At 53.1% G+C, this 12500-nt stretch overlaps 1 non-coding gene across 1 annotated transcript; it reads right to left on the reverse strand.

Moving 5' to 3' along the window:
* Positions 1 to 90: 90 nt before the first annotated feature.
* On the reverse strand, positions 91 to 1921 carry LOC145656650 (18S ribosomal RNA). Its single transcript, XR_014122253.1, has one exon. It is a non-coding gene; the product is annotated as an 18S ribosomal RNA (ribosomal RNA).
* Between the last annotated feature and the right edge of the window lie 10579 nt (positions 1922 to 12500).

Here is a 12500-nt window from a genome sequence, read left to right on the forward strand (position 1 = left end):
CGAAGACCCTTTCGACCCTGGGCCCCGACGCGGGGGGACGGCGAAGTCGAGGGGGTCGGGAGAGGAGGCACGCCGGACAGCGTTACCCGTTAATGATCCTTTCGCAGGTTCACCTACGAAAACCTTGTTACGACTTTTACTTCCTCTAGATAGTCAAGTTTGATCGACTTCTCGGCGCTCCGCCAAGGCCCGCGAGGAGCCCCGGCGGGGCCGATCCGAGGACCTCACTAAACCATCCGATCGGTAGTAGCGACGGGCGGTGTGTACAAAGGGCAGGGACTTAATCAACGCGAGCTTATGACCCGCGCTTACTGGGAATTCCTCGTTCATGGGGAATAATTGCAATCCCCAGTCCCCATCACGAATGGGGTTCAGCGGATTACCCGCACCTCTCGGTGTAGGGTAGGCACACGCTGATCCAACCATTGTGGCGCGCGTGCAGCCCCGGACATCTAAGGGCATCACAGACCTGTTATTGCTCCATCTCGCGTGGCTGAACGCCACTTGTCCCTCTAAGAAGTTTGACGCCGACCGCGGAGGGCCGCGTAACTATTTAGCATGCCGGAGTCTCGTTCGTTATCGGAATTAACCAGACAAATCGCTCCACCAACTAAGAACGGCCATGCACCACCACCCACAGAATCGAGAAAGAGCTATCAATCTGTCAATCCTTTCCGTGTCCGGGCCGGGTGAGGTTTCCCGTGTTGAGTCAAATTAAGCCGCAGGCTCCACTCCTGGTGGTGCCCTTCCGTCAATTCCTTTAAGTTTCAGCTTTGCAACCATACTCCCCCCGGAACCCACAGACTCGTGGTTTCCCTCACGCTGCCCGGCGGGTCATGGGAATAACGCCGCCGGATCGCGGGTCGGCATAGTTTACGGTCGGAACTACGACGGTATCTGATCGTCTTCGAACCTCCGACTTTCGTTCTTGATTAATGAAAACATTCTTGGCAAATGCTTTCGCTTTCGTCCGTCTTGCGCCGGTCCAAGAATTTCACCTCTAGCGGCGCAATACGAATGCCCCCGGCCGTCCCTCTTAATCATGGCCCTGGTTCAGGAAACCCACAAAATAGAACCGGAGTCCTATTCCATTATTCCTAGCTCAGGTATTCAGGCGAGAAGCGGGCCCGCTTTGAACACTCTAATTTTTTCAAAGTAAACGCTCCGAGCCCCGTCCGGACACCCAGCCAAGGGCATCCGGGGGGCACCGGGAGACAGGGTCTGAGACAGGCGGTGGCACGCCTCGCGGCGGACCGCCAGCCCACTCCCGACATCCAACTACGAGCTTTTTAACTGCAGCAACTTTAATATACGCTATTGGAGCTGGAATTACCGCGGCTGCTGGCACCAGACTTGCCCTCCAATGGGCATGGGTTTAGGATACGCTCATTCCGATTACAGGGCCTCGAAAGAGACCTGTATCGTTATTTTTCGTCACTACCTCCCCGTGTCGGGAATGGGTAATTTGCGCGCCTGCTGCCTTCCTTGGATGTGGTAGCCGTTTCTCAGGCTCCCTCTCCGGAATCGAACCCTGATTCCCCGTTACCCGTGGTCACCATGGTAGCCGACTATGGTACCATCGAAAGTTGATAGGGCAGACATTCGAATGAGACGTCGCCGCCGCGGAGGGCGCGCGATCGGCCCGAGGTTATCTAGAGTCACCAAAGCGGCCGGGGGGCCCGAGCCCCCCGGATGGGTTTTGGGTCTGATAAATGCACGCATCCCCCGAAGGGTCAGCGCTCGTTTGCATGTATTAGCTCTAGAATTACCACAGTTATCCGAGTAACGTGTGGAGCGATCAAAGGAACCATAACTGATTTAATGAGCCATTCGCAGTTTCACTGTACCGGCCGTGTGCACTTAGACCTGCATGGCTTAATCTTTGAGACAAGCATATGTTACTGGCAGGATCAACCAGGTAGTTTGCACCGTGGTCTGGGATGAACCACGAGTGACATCCGCCTCCCCTTCCGGGGGCTAGGAAGCAGCGGGTTGTAAGTGCGTGCGCCGTCAGGTCCAGACGCCATACAGGGCTACCCAGGACAGCTTCCGCGGCCAGTGTAAACGTGCTCGCGCACCGCCCTCTGGCCTTCGGACGCCGACCTCTCACCTTGATGCAAAGCTGTCCCATCCGGTCATGCCCGCACCGTACCCCGTCCACCTCCTCCGGAGGTGCGGACGGCCGACTCCAGGTGCTTTCGGCGTTCCCTCTCTTCACGCCGTTTTGATTTTCGTGGGCCGCTGGTGGGGGGACAAGGGAAAGACCTCGTCGAATTCCCTCCCCCCTAGCCTCGCTCAACCTACGTTTCGTGATGTAACCAAGAAGAGTGATTCGTGGGCCCAGGTAGGTTTGAAGAGGAGGCCAACAAAGCAGGGCACTCCCTTCCTCCCAAACCACAGACACCAGTATAGGACAACTGAGTAGACAGACTGGCCGTCTGAGTCTCCCCCAGAGAGTTCTGGGATGGGTTACAAATAACCCCCACCCCCCATCAGAGGCTTGACCCGCTAGAACCAGGGAGGATCTGTCAAAACCGCTCTCCACATCAGAAGTTCTGGATCAGCCGGGGCTGGTCGGCAGACGTCCACCTAAGGCCGTGGCCTAACCCCGTGTGGGGGGATAGCGCTCGCACCCGTACACGTGGACACCCGCTCGTCAAATGGCTGGCTCCTCACTTACCGTAGGGGGAATGGTTTGCCTACCCCTGGCGGGTCTGGTACTCCACTCTACCAAACAAGGAAGCAACACACCAATAGACCCCTGCAACACCGGGCAGCTTTGGGCAGTGTCACTACACTCCTCCTTGTTCTTCACGTTCCTTCCGTGGTGATTTTTTTTTTTTTTTCGTGGCCATTGCCGTGCATGGCTTCCCCATCGCTTTGCATGCTCTCCATTGCCTCGTGCTGCTTCACCATTGGTCTCACCTGGAGACCGAAGCCGCTCTCCCAGTAACCCGATGGTACCTGGCCAGAAAACCCCGTGCCCGATTTCATCTAGGACAAGGGCCAAACCACAGACCGTGCCCGTCCAGGGTCAACCCCTGGTCGGACAGGCCTGGTGGGTCGATACCATGGATGTGGCAGGCCGACGAGAATCCACTGGTACATTTACAAACACGCCCACCCTGGTGGCATGGCTGTACGACCCATCGTCGAAGCACGCTGCGGCGGACTGAGCCATTGGATCCAGTTGCCTGGGCGTACACTCAGCCCAACAGACGCACTCGGGTCGGGGAGAGCAAAGCAGACTGTGTGCCTGGATGTGCCCACTTCCATAGGGGAATCGGCATGATGGTTCACTTAACCCGAGGAGGGCTCCCCTCGCGGGATAAGCACCCCCCTCGGGGGATGGGGGGGGGGGGGGGGCATCCAGAGCACACCACTTTCCGGTAGGGGACAGGCGTTTGATCATGTGTCCGAGGGAGAGCTCCCCTTGCCGGCCGAACACCCCTCGGACTCCCCTTGGGCTTCCAGAGAACGCCACTGGATGAATTTAGTGCTTGGACCCCATTGATTCTCTTTGCTCTCCCATATACCCGACGGGACCTATTTGCAAAACCCCGTGCCAACCAGACCTCCAGGAAGGGGGCTGGCGGCTAACCATGCCCAGCAGGGTGCACCCTGGTCGGACACTTTGGGAGGGTCGAGAGCCTGGAAGTGCCACCCGGGGGAGTAATTCTGATTTCCGTTTTAATGCACTCAGGGACAGCCCGAGGACCTCTGTAGTGCACCTGAGGCGGACTGAGCCGTCGGGTCCAGGGGTCTGGAGTTCGGAACCTCCAGGGTTCACCTGGCTGTTCTCTTAGCCCGGCAGGGTGCACCCTGGTCGGACACTTTGGGAGGGTCGAGAGCCTGGATGTGCCACCCCGACGAGTAATGAGTTTTCCCTTCGTATCTCTTCCGGACCAGGTCCGATTCGCACGAAACTCGCTGGGCATGGCCAGGAGCGCCCCCTGCTGCCCACGCCACCGTCCCCGCGCTTCTACTCCCGAGGGCCGAGGAGACAGCGAAGCGTGGGTCGGGTCGCCTGCTTCCAGGGTCTCCCTGGTACTCTCCAGTCTCCCGAGTCCATCGGGTCCGACCTCGTATTTTTAGCCCAGACGGGGAATGAGAAAGGGGCCCCCGACCGCCCGAGGGCGGGCGCTCGCTTCTCAGCCTAGGAACGTCCGATTCCCACGAAACTTTTACGCCAGACGTTCCTGGCAGCGAGCGCGTTCAAAGGTGACCCGCGCTGCTTCTCTCCTCCCAAGGGCCGAAGAGATATTCGTCTTCAAACCCGACCGGCCCTGTGTTTGCCGCCCCGGCGGTTTTAAAAAATCATAGCGTAAAAACGGTGGGTGCGCTTCGCCTGCCGCTTGGACAGCGTTAAACGGCAGCCCCGGCTCTTTCCAAAGGGCCCTCAACCGACTTTCTGCTCCCAAGGAGCCCAGAGATATGAAACCGATAAATCAAAACCCCGTGCCAACCAGACCTCCAGGAAGGGGGCTGGCGGCTAACCATGCCCGGCAGGGTGCACCCTGGTCGGACGCTTTGGGAGGGTCGAGAGCCTGGATGTGCCACCCCGACGAGTAATGAGTTTTCCCTTCGTATCTCTTCCGGACCAGGTCCGATTCGCACGAAACTCGCTGGGCATGGCCAGGAGCGCCCCCTGCTGCCCACGCCACCGTCCCCGCGCTTCTACTCCCGAGGGCCGAGGAGACAGCGAAGCGTGGGTCGGGTCGCCTGCTTCCAGGGTCTCCCTGGTACTCTCCAGTCTCCCGAGTCCATCGGGTCCGACCTCGTATTTTTAGCCCAGACGGGGAATGAGAAAGGGGCCCCCGACCGCCCGAGGGCGGGCGCTCGCTTCTCAGCCTAGGAACGTCCGATTCCCACGAAACTTTTACGCCAGACGTTCCTGGCAGCGAGCGCGTTCAAAGGTGACCCGCGCTGCTTCTCTCCTCCCAAGGGCCGAAGAGATATTCGTCTTCAAACCCGACCGGCCCTGTGTTTGCCGCCCCGGCGGTTTTAAAAAATCATAGCGTAAAAACGGTGGGTGCGCTTCGCCTGCCGCTTGGACAGCGTTAAACGGCAGCCCCGGCTCTTTCCAAAGGGCCCTCAACCGACTTTCTGCTCCCAAGGAGCCCAGAGATATGAAACCGAAAAATCAAAACCCCGTGCCAACCAGACCTCCAGGAAGGGGGCTGGCGGCTAACCATGCCCGGCAGGGTGCACCCTGGTCGGACGCTTTGGGAGGGTCGAGAGCCTGGATGTGCCACCCCGACGAGTAATGAGTTTTCCCTTCGTATCTCTTCCGGACCAGGTCCGATTCGCACGAAACTCGCTGGGCATGGCCAGGAGCGCCCCCTGCTGCCCACGCCACCGTCCCCGCGCTTCTACTCCCGAGGGCCGAGGAGACAGCGAAGCGTGGGTCGGGTCGCCTGCTTCCAGGGTCTCCCTGGTACTCTCCAGTCTCCCGAGTCCATCGGGTCCGACCTCGTATTTTTAGCCCAGACGGGGAATGAGAAAGGGGCCCCGACCGCCCGAGGGCGGGCGCTCGCTTCTCAGCCTAGGAACGTCCGATTCCCACGAAACTTTTACGCCAGACGTTCCTGGCAGCGAGCGCGTTCAAAGGTGACCCGCGCTGCTTCTCTCCTCCCAAGGGCCGAAGAGATATTCGTCTTCAAACCCGACCGGCCCTGTGTTTGCCGCCCCGGCGGTTTTATCATAGCGTAAAAACGGTGGGTGCGCTTCGCCTGCCGCTTGGACAGCGTTAAACGGCAGCCCCGGCTCTTTCCAAAGGGCCCTCAACCGACTTTCTGCTCCCAAGGAGCCCAGAGATATGAAACCGATAAATCAAAACCCCGTGCCAACCAGACCTCCAGGAAGGGGGCTGGCGGCTAACCATGCCCGGCAGGGTGCACCCTGGTCGGACGCTTTGGGAGGGTCGAGAGCCTGGATGTGCCACCCCGACGAGTAATGAGTTTTCCCTTCGTATCTCTTCCGGACCAGGTCCGATTCGCACGAAACTCGCTGGGCATGGCCAGGAGCGCCCCCTGCTGCCCAGGCCTGGCTCTGGGCCTGGGCACACTTCATTCACTTTGTACCTTTAAATCATACTACTACTACTACTACTACCACCAGAATTCCAGGGCCAAGAGGTCACACAGTCATACACAGCAAAGTAGCTCTGGGCCTGGGCACACTTCAAGAAGTTTGTCCCTTTATATAAGCCTAGAAATAGACTTCCAGGCCCAAGAGTTCAAACACATTCATGCCCAGCAAAGTAGCTCTGGGCCTGGGCACACTTCAATCACTTTGTGCCTTTAAATCATACTACTACTACCAGACTTCCAGGCCCAAGAGGTCAAACACAGTCATGCCCAGCAAAGTAGCTCTGGGCCTGGGCACACTTCATTCACTTTGTGCCTTTAAATCATACTACTACTACCACCAGAATTCCAGGGCCAAGAGGTCACACAGTCATACACAGCAAAGTAGCTCTGGGCCTGGGCACACTTCAAGAAGTTTGACCCTTTATATAAGCCTAGAAATAGACTTCCAGAGCCAAGAGGTCAAACACAGTCATGCACAGCAAAGTAGCTCTGGGCCTGGGCACACTTCAAGCACTTTGTGCCTTTAAATCATACTACTACTACTACTACTACTACTACTACTACTACTACCAGACTTCCAGGCCCAAGAGTTCAAACACATTCATGCCCAGCAAAGTAGCTCTGGGCCTGGGCACACTTCATTCACTTTGTGCCTTTAAATCATACTACTACTACCACCAGACTTCCAGGGCCAAGAGGTCAACCACAGTCATGCACAGCAAAGTAGCTCTGGGCCTGGGCACACTTCAAGATGTTTGACCCTTTATATAAGCCTAGAAATAGACTTCCAGGCCCAAGAGTTCAAACACATTCATGCCCAGCAAAGTAGCTCTGGGCCTGGGCACACTTCAATCACTTTGTGCCTTTAAATCATACTACTACTACCACCAGACTTCCAGGCCCAAGAGGTCAAACACAGTCATGCCCAGCAAAGTAGCTCTGGGCCTGGGCACACTTCAATCACTTTGTGCCTTTAAATCATACTACTACTACCACCAGACTTCCAGGCCCTGGAGGTCACACCTTCATGCCTAGCAAGGTTGCTTTACACCTGCGCACACTTCAGACCGTTTCACTCTTTTAATCCTTCAAAGTACCACATTTCCAGACCCAAGAGGTCACAGAATCATGCCCAGCAAAGTAGCTCTGGGCCTGGGCACACTTCAATCACTTTGTGCCTTTAAATCATACTACTACTACCAGACTTCCAGGCCCCAGAGGTCAAACACAGTCATGCCCAGCAAAGTAGCTCTGGGCCTGGGCACACTTCAAGAAGTTTGACTCTTTATATAAGCCTAGAAATAGACTTCCAGAGCCAAGAGGTCAAACACAGTCATGCACAGCAAAGTAGCTCTGGGCCTGGGCACACTTCATTCACTTTGTACCTTTAAATCATACTACTACTACCAGACTTCCAGGCCCAAGAGTTCAAACACATTCATGCCCAGCAAAGTAGCTCTGGGCCTGGGCACACTTCAATCACTTTGTGTCTTTAAATCATACTACTACTACCAGACTTCCAGGCCCCAGAGGTCAAACACAGTCATGCCCAGCAAAGTAGCTCTGGGCCTGGGCACACTTCAAGAAGTTTGACCCTTTATATAAGCCTAGAAATAGACTTTCAGGCCCAAGAGGTCAAACACAGTCATGCCCAGCAAAGTAGCTGTGGGCCTGGGCACACTTCATTCACTTTGTACCTTTAAATCATACTACTACTACTACTACTACTACTACTACTACTACTACTACTACTACCAGACTTCCAGGCCCAAGAGGTCAAACACAGTCATGCCCAGCAAAGTAGCTCTGGGCCTGGGCACACTTCAAGAAGTTTGACCCTTTATATAAGCCTAGAAATAGACTTCCAGGCCCAAGAGTTCAAACACATTCATGCCCAGCAAAGTAGCTCTGGGCCTGGGCACACTTCAATCACTTTGTGCCTTTAAATCATACTACTACTACCAGACTTCCAGGCCCCAGAGGTCAAACACAGTCATGCCCAGCAAAGTAGCTCTGGGCCTGGGCACACTTCAAGAAGTTTGACCCTTTATATAAGCCTAGAAATAGACTTCCAGAGCCAAGAGGTCAAACACAGTCATGCCCAGCAAAGTAGCTCTGGGCCTGGGCACACTTCAATCACTTTGTGCCTTTAAATCATACTACTACTACCACCAGACTTCCAGGCCCAAGAGGTCAAACACAGTCATGCCCAGCAAAGTAGCTCTGGGCCTGGGCACACTTCAATCACTTTGTGCCTTTAAATCATACTACTACTACCACCAGACTTCCAGGCCCTGGAGGTCACACCTTCATGCCTAGCAAGGTTGCTTTACACCTGCGCACACTTCAGACCGTTTCACTCTTTTAATCCTTCAAAGTACCACATTTCCAGACCCAAGAGGTCACAGAATCATGCCCAGCAAAGTAGCTCTGGGCCTGGGCACACTTCAATCACTTTGTGCCTTTAAATCATACTACTACTACCAGACTTCCAGGCCCCAGAGGTCAAACACAGTCATGCCCAGCAAAGTAGCTCTGGGCCTGGGCACACTTCAAGAAGTTTGACCCTTTATATAAGCCTAGAAATAGACTTCCAGAGCCAAGAGGTCAAACACAGTCATGCACAGCAAAGTAGCTCTGGGCCTGGGCACACTTCATTCACTTTGTACCTTTAAATCATACTACTACTACCAGACTTCCAGGCCCAAGAGTTCAAACACATTCATGCCCAGCAAAGTAGCTCTGGGCCTGGGCACACTTCAATCACTTTGTGTCTTTAAATCATACTACTACTACCAGACTTCCAGGCCCCAGAGGTCAAACACAGTCATGCCCAGCAAAGTAGCTCTGGGCCTGGGCACACTTCAAGAAGTTTGACCCTTTATATAAGCCTAGAAATAGACTTTCAGGCCCAAGAGGTCAAACACAGTCATGCCCAGCAAAGTAGCTGTGGGCCTGGGCACACTTCATTCACTTTGTACCTTTAAATCATACTACTACTACTACTACTACTACTACTACTACTACTACTACTACTACCAGACTTCCAGGCCCAAGAGGTCAAACACAGTCATGCCCAGCAAAGTAGCTCTGGGCCTGGGCACACTTCAAGAAGTTTGACCCTTTATATAAGCCTAGAAATAGACTTCCAGGCCCAAGAGTTCAAACACATTCATGCCCAGCAAAGTAGCTCTGGGCCTGGGCACACTTCAATCACTTTGTGCCTTTAAATCATACTACTACTACCAGACTTCCAGGCCCCAGAGGTCAAACACAGTCATGCCCAGCAAAGTAGCTCTGGGCCTGGGCACACTTCAAGAAGTTTGACCCTTTATATAAGCCTAGAAATAGACTTCCAGAGCCAAGAGGTCAAACACAGTCATGCCCAGCAAAGTAGCTCTGGGCCTGGGCACACTTCAATCACTTTGTGCCTTTAAATCATACTACTACTACCACCAGACTTCCAGGCCCAAGAGGTCAAACACAGTCATGCCCAGCAAAGTAGCTCTGGGCCTGGGCACACTTCAATCACTTTGTGCCTTTAAATCATACTACTACTACCACCAGACTTCCAGGCCCTGGAGGTCACACCTTCATGCCTAGCAAGGTTGCTTTACACCTGCGCACACTTCAGACCGTTTCACTCTTTTAATCCTTCAAAGTACCACATTTCCAGACCCAAGAGGTCACAGAATCATGCCCAGCAAAGTAGCTCTGGGCCTGGGCACACTTCAATCACTTTGTGCCTTTAAATCATACTACTACTACCAGACTTCCAGGCCCCAGAGGTCAAACACAGTCATGCCCAGCAAAGTAGCTCTGGGCCTGGGCACACTTCAAGAAGTTTGACCCTTTATATAAGCCTAGAAATAGACTTCCAGAGCCAAGAGGTCAAACACAGTCATGCACAGCAAAGTAGCTCTGGGCCTGGGCACACTTCATTCACTTTGTACCTTTAAATCATACTACTACTACCAGACTTCCAGGCCCAAGAGTTCAAACACATTCATGCCCAGCAAAGTAGCTCTGGGCCTGGGCACACTTCAATCACTTTGTGTCTTTAAATCATACTACTACTACCAGACTTCCAGGCCCCAGAGGTCAAACACAGTCATGCCCAGCAAAGTAGCTCTGGGCCTGGGCACACTTCAAGAAGTTTGACCCTTTATATAAGCCTAGAAATAGACTTTCAGGCCCAAGAGGTCAAACACAGTCATGCCCAGCAAAGTAGCTGTGGGCCTGGGCACACTTCATTCACTTTGTACCTTTAAATCATACTACTACTACTACTACTACTACTACTACTACTACTACTACTACTACTACCAGACTTCCAGGCCCAAGAGGTCAAACACAGTCATGCCCAGCAAAGTAGCTCTGGGCCTGGGCACACTTCAAGAAGTTTGACCCTTTATATAAGCCTAGAAATAGACTTCCAGGCCCAAGAGTTCAAACACATTCATGCCCAGCAAAGTAGCTCTGGGCCTGGGCACACTTCAATCACTTTGTGCCTTTAAATCATACTACTACTACCAGACTTCCAGGCCCCAGAGGTCAAACACAGTCATGCCCAGCAAAGTAGCTCTGGGCCTGGGCACACTTCAAGAAGTTTGACCCTTTATATAAGCCTAGAAATAGACTTCCAGAGCCAAGAGGTCAAACACAGTCATGCCCAGCAAAGTAGCTCTGGGCCTGGGCACACTTCAATCACTTTGTGCCTTTAAATCATACTACTACTACCACCAGACTTCCAGGCCCAAGAGGTCAAACACAGTCATGCCCAGCAAAGTAGCTCTGGGCCTGGGCACACTTCAATCACTTTGTGCCTTTAAATCATACTACTACTACCACCAGACTTCCAGGCCCTGGAGGTCACACCTTCATGCCTAGCAAGGTTGCTTTACACCTGCGCACACTTCAGACCGTTTCACTCTTTTAATCCTTCAAAGTACCACATTTCCAGACCCAAGAGGTCACAGAATCATGCCCAGCAAAGTAGCTCTGGGCCTGGGCACACTTCAATCACTTTGTGCCTTTAAATCATACTACTACTACCAGACTTCCAGGCCCCAGAGGTCAAACACAGTCATGCCCAGCAAAGTAGCTCTGGGCCTGGGCACACTTCAAGAAGTTTGACCCTTTATATAAGCCTAGAAATAGACTTCCAGAGCCAAGAGGTCAAACACAGTCATGCACAGCAAAGTAGCTCTGGGCCTGGGCACACTTCATTCACTTTGTACCTTTAAATCATACTACTACTACCAGACTTCCAGGCCCAAGAGTTCAAACACATTCATGCCCAGCAAAGTAGCTCTGGGCCTGGGCACACTTCAATCACTTTGTGTCTTTAAATCATACTACTACTACCAGACTTCCAGGCCCCAGAGGTCAAACACAGTCATGCCCAGCAAAGTAGCTCTGGGCCTGGGCACACTTCAAGAAGTTTGACCCTTTATATAAGCCTAGAAATAGACTTTCAGGCCCAAGAGGTCAAACACAGTCATGCCCAGCAAAGTAGCTGTGGGCCTGGGCACACTTCATTCACTTTGTACCTTTAAATCATACTACTACTACTACTACTACTACTACTACTACTACTACTACTACTACCAGACTTCCAGGCCCAAGAGGTCAAACACAGTCATGCCCAGCAAAGTAGCTCTGGGCCTGGGCACACTTCAAGAAGTTTGACCCTTTATATAAGCCTAGAAATAGACTTCCAGGCCCAAGAGTTCAAACACATTCATGCCCAGCAAAGTAGCTCTGGGCCTGGGCACACTTCAATCACTTTGTGCCTTTAAATCATACTACTACTACCAGACTTCCAGGCCCCAGAGGTCAAACACAGTCATGCCCAGCAAAGTAGCTCTGGGCCTGGGCACACTTCAAGAAGTTTGACCCTTTATATAAGCCTAGAAATAGACTTCCAGAGCCAAGAGGTCAAACACAGTCATGCCCAGCAAAGTAGCTCTGGGCCTGGGCACACTTCATTCACTTTGTACCTTTAAATCATACTACTACTACCAGACTTCCAGGCCCAAGACGTCAAACACAGTCATGCCCAGCAAAGTAGCTCTGGGCCTGGGCACACTTCATTCACTTTGTACCTTTAAATCATACTACTACTACTACTACTACTACTACTACTACTACTACTACCAGACTTCCAGGCCCAAGAGGTCAAACACAGTCATGCCCAGCAAAGTAGCTCTGGGCCTGGGCACACTTCAATCACTTTGTGCCTTTAAATCATACTACTACTACCAGACTTCCAGGCCCCAGAGGTCAAACACAGTCATGCCCAGCAAAGTAGCTCTGGGCCTGGGCACACTTCAAGAAGTTTGACCCTTTATATAAGCCTAGAAATAGACTTCCAGAGCCAAGAGGTCAAACACAGTCATGCCCAGC

The sequence above is a fragment of the Electrophorus electricus genome, unplaced genomic scaffold (assembly GCF_041902795.1).
Source record: "Electrophorus electricus isolate QZ-2024a unplaced genomic scaffold, ASM4190279v1 Scaffold84, whole genome shotgun sequence".
In the NCBI taxonomy this organism is placed as follows: Eukaryota; Metazoa; Chordata; class Actinopteri; order Gymnotiformes; family Gymnotidae; genus Electrophorus; species Electrophorus electricus.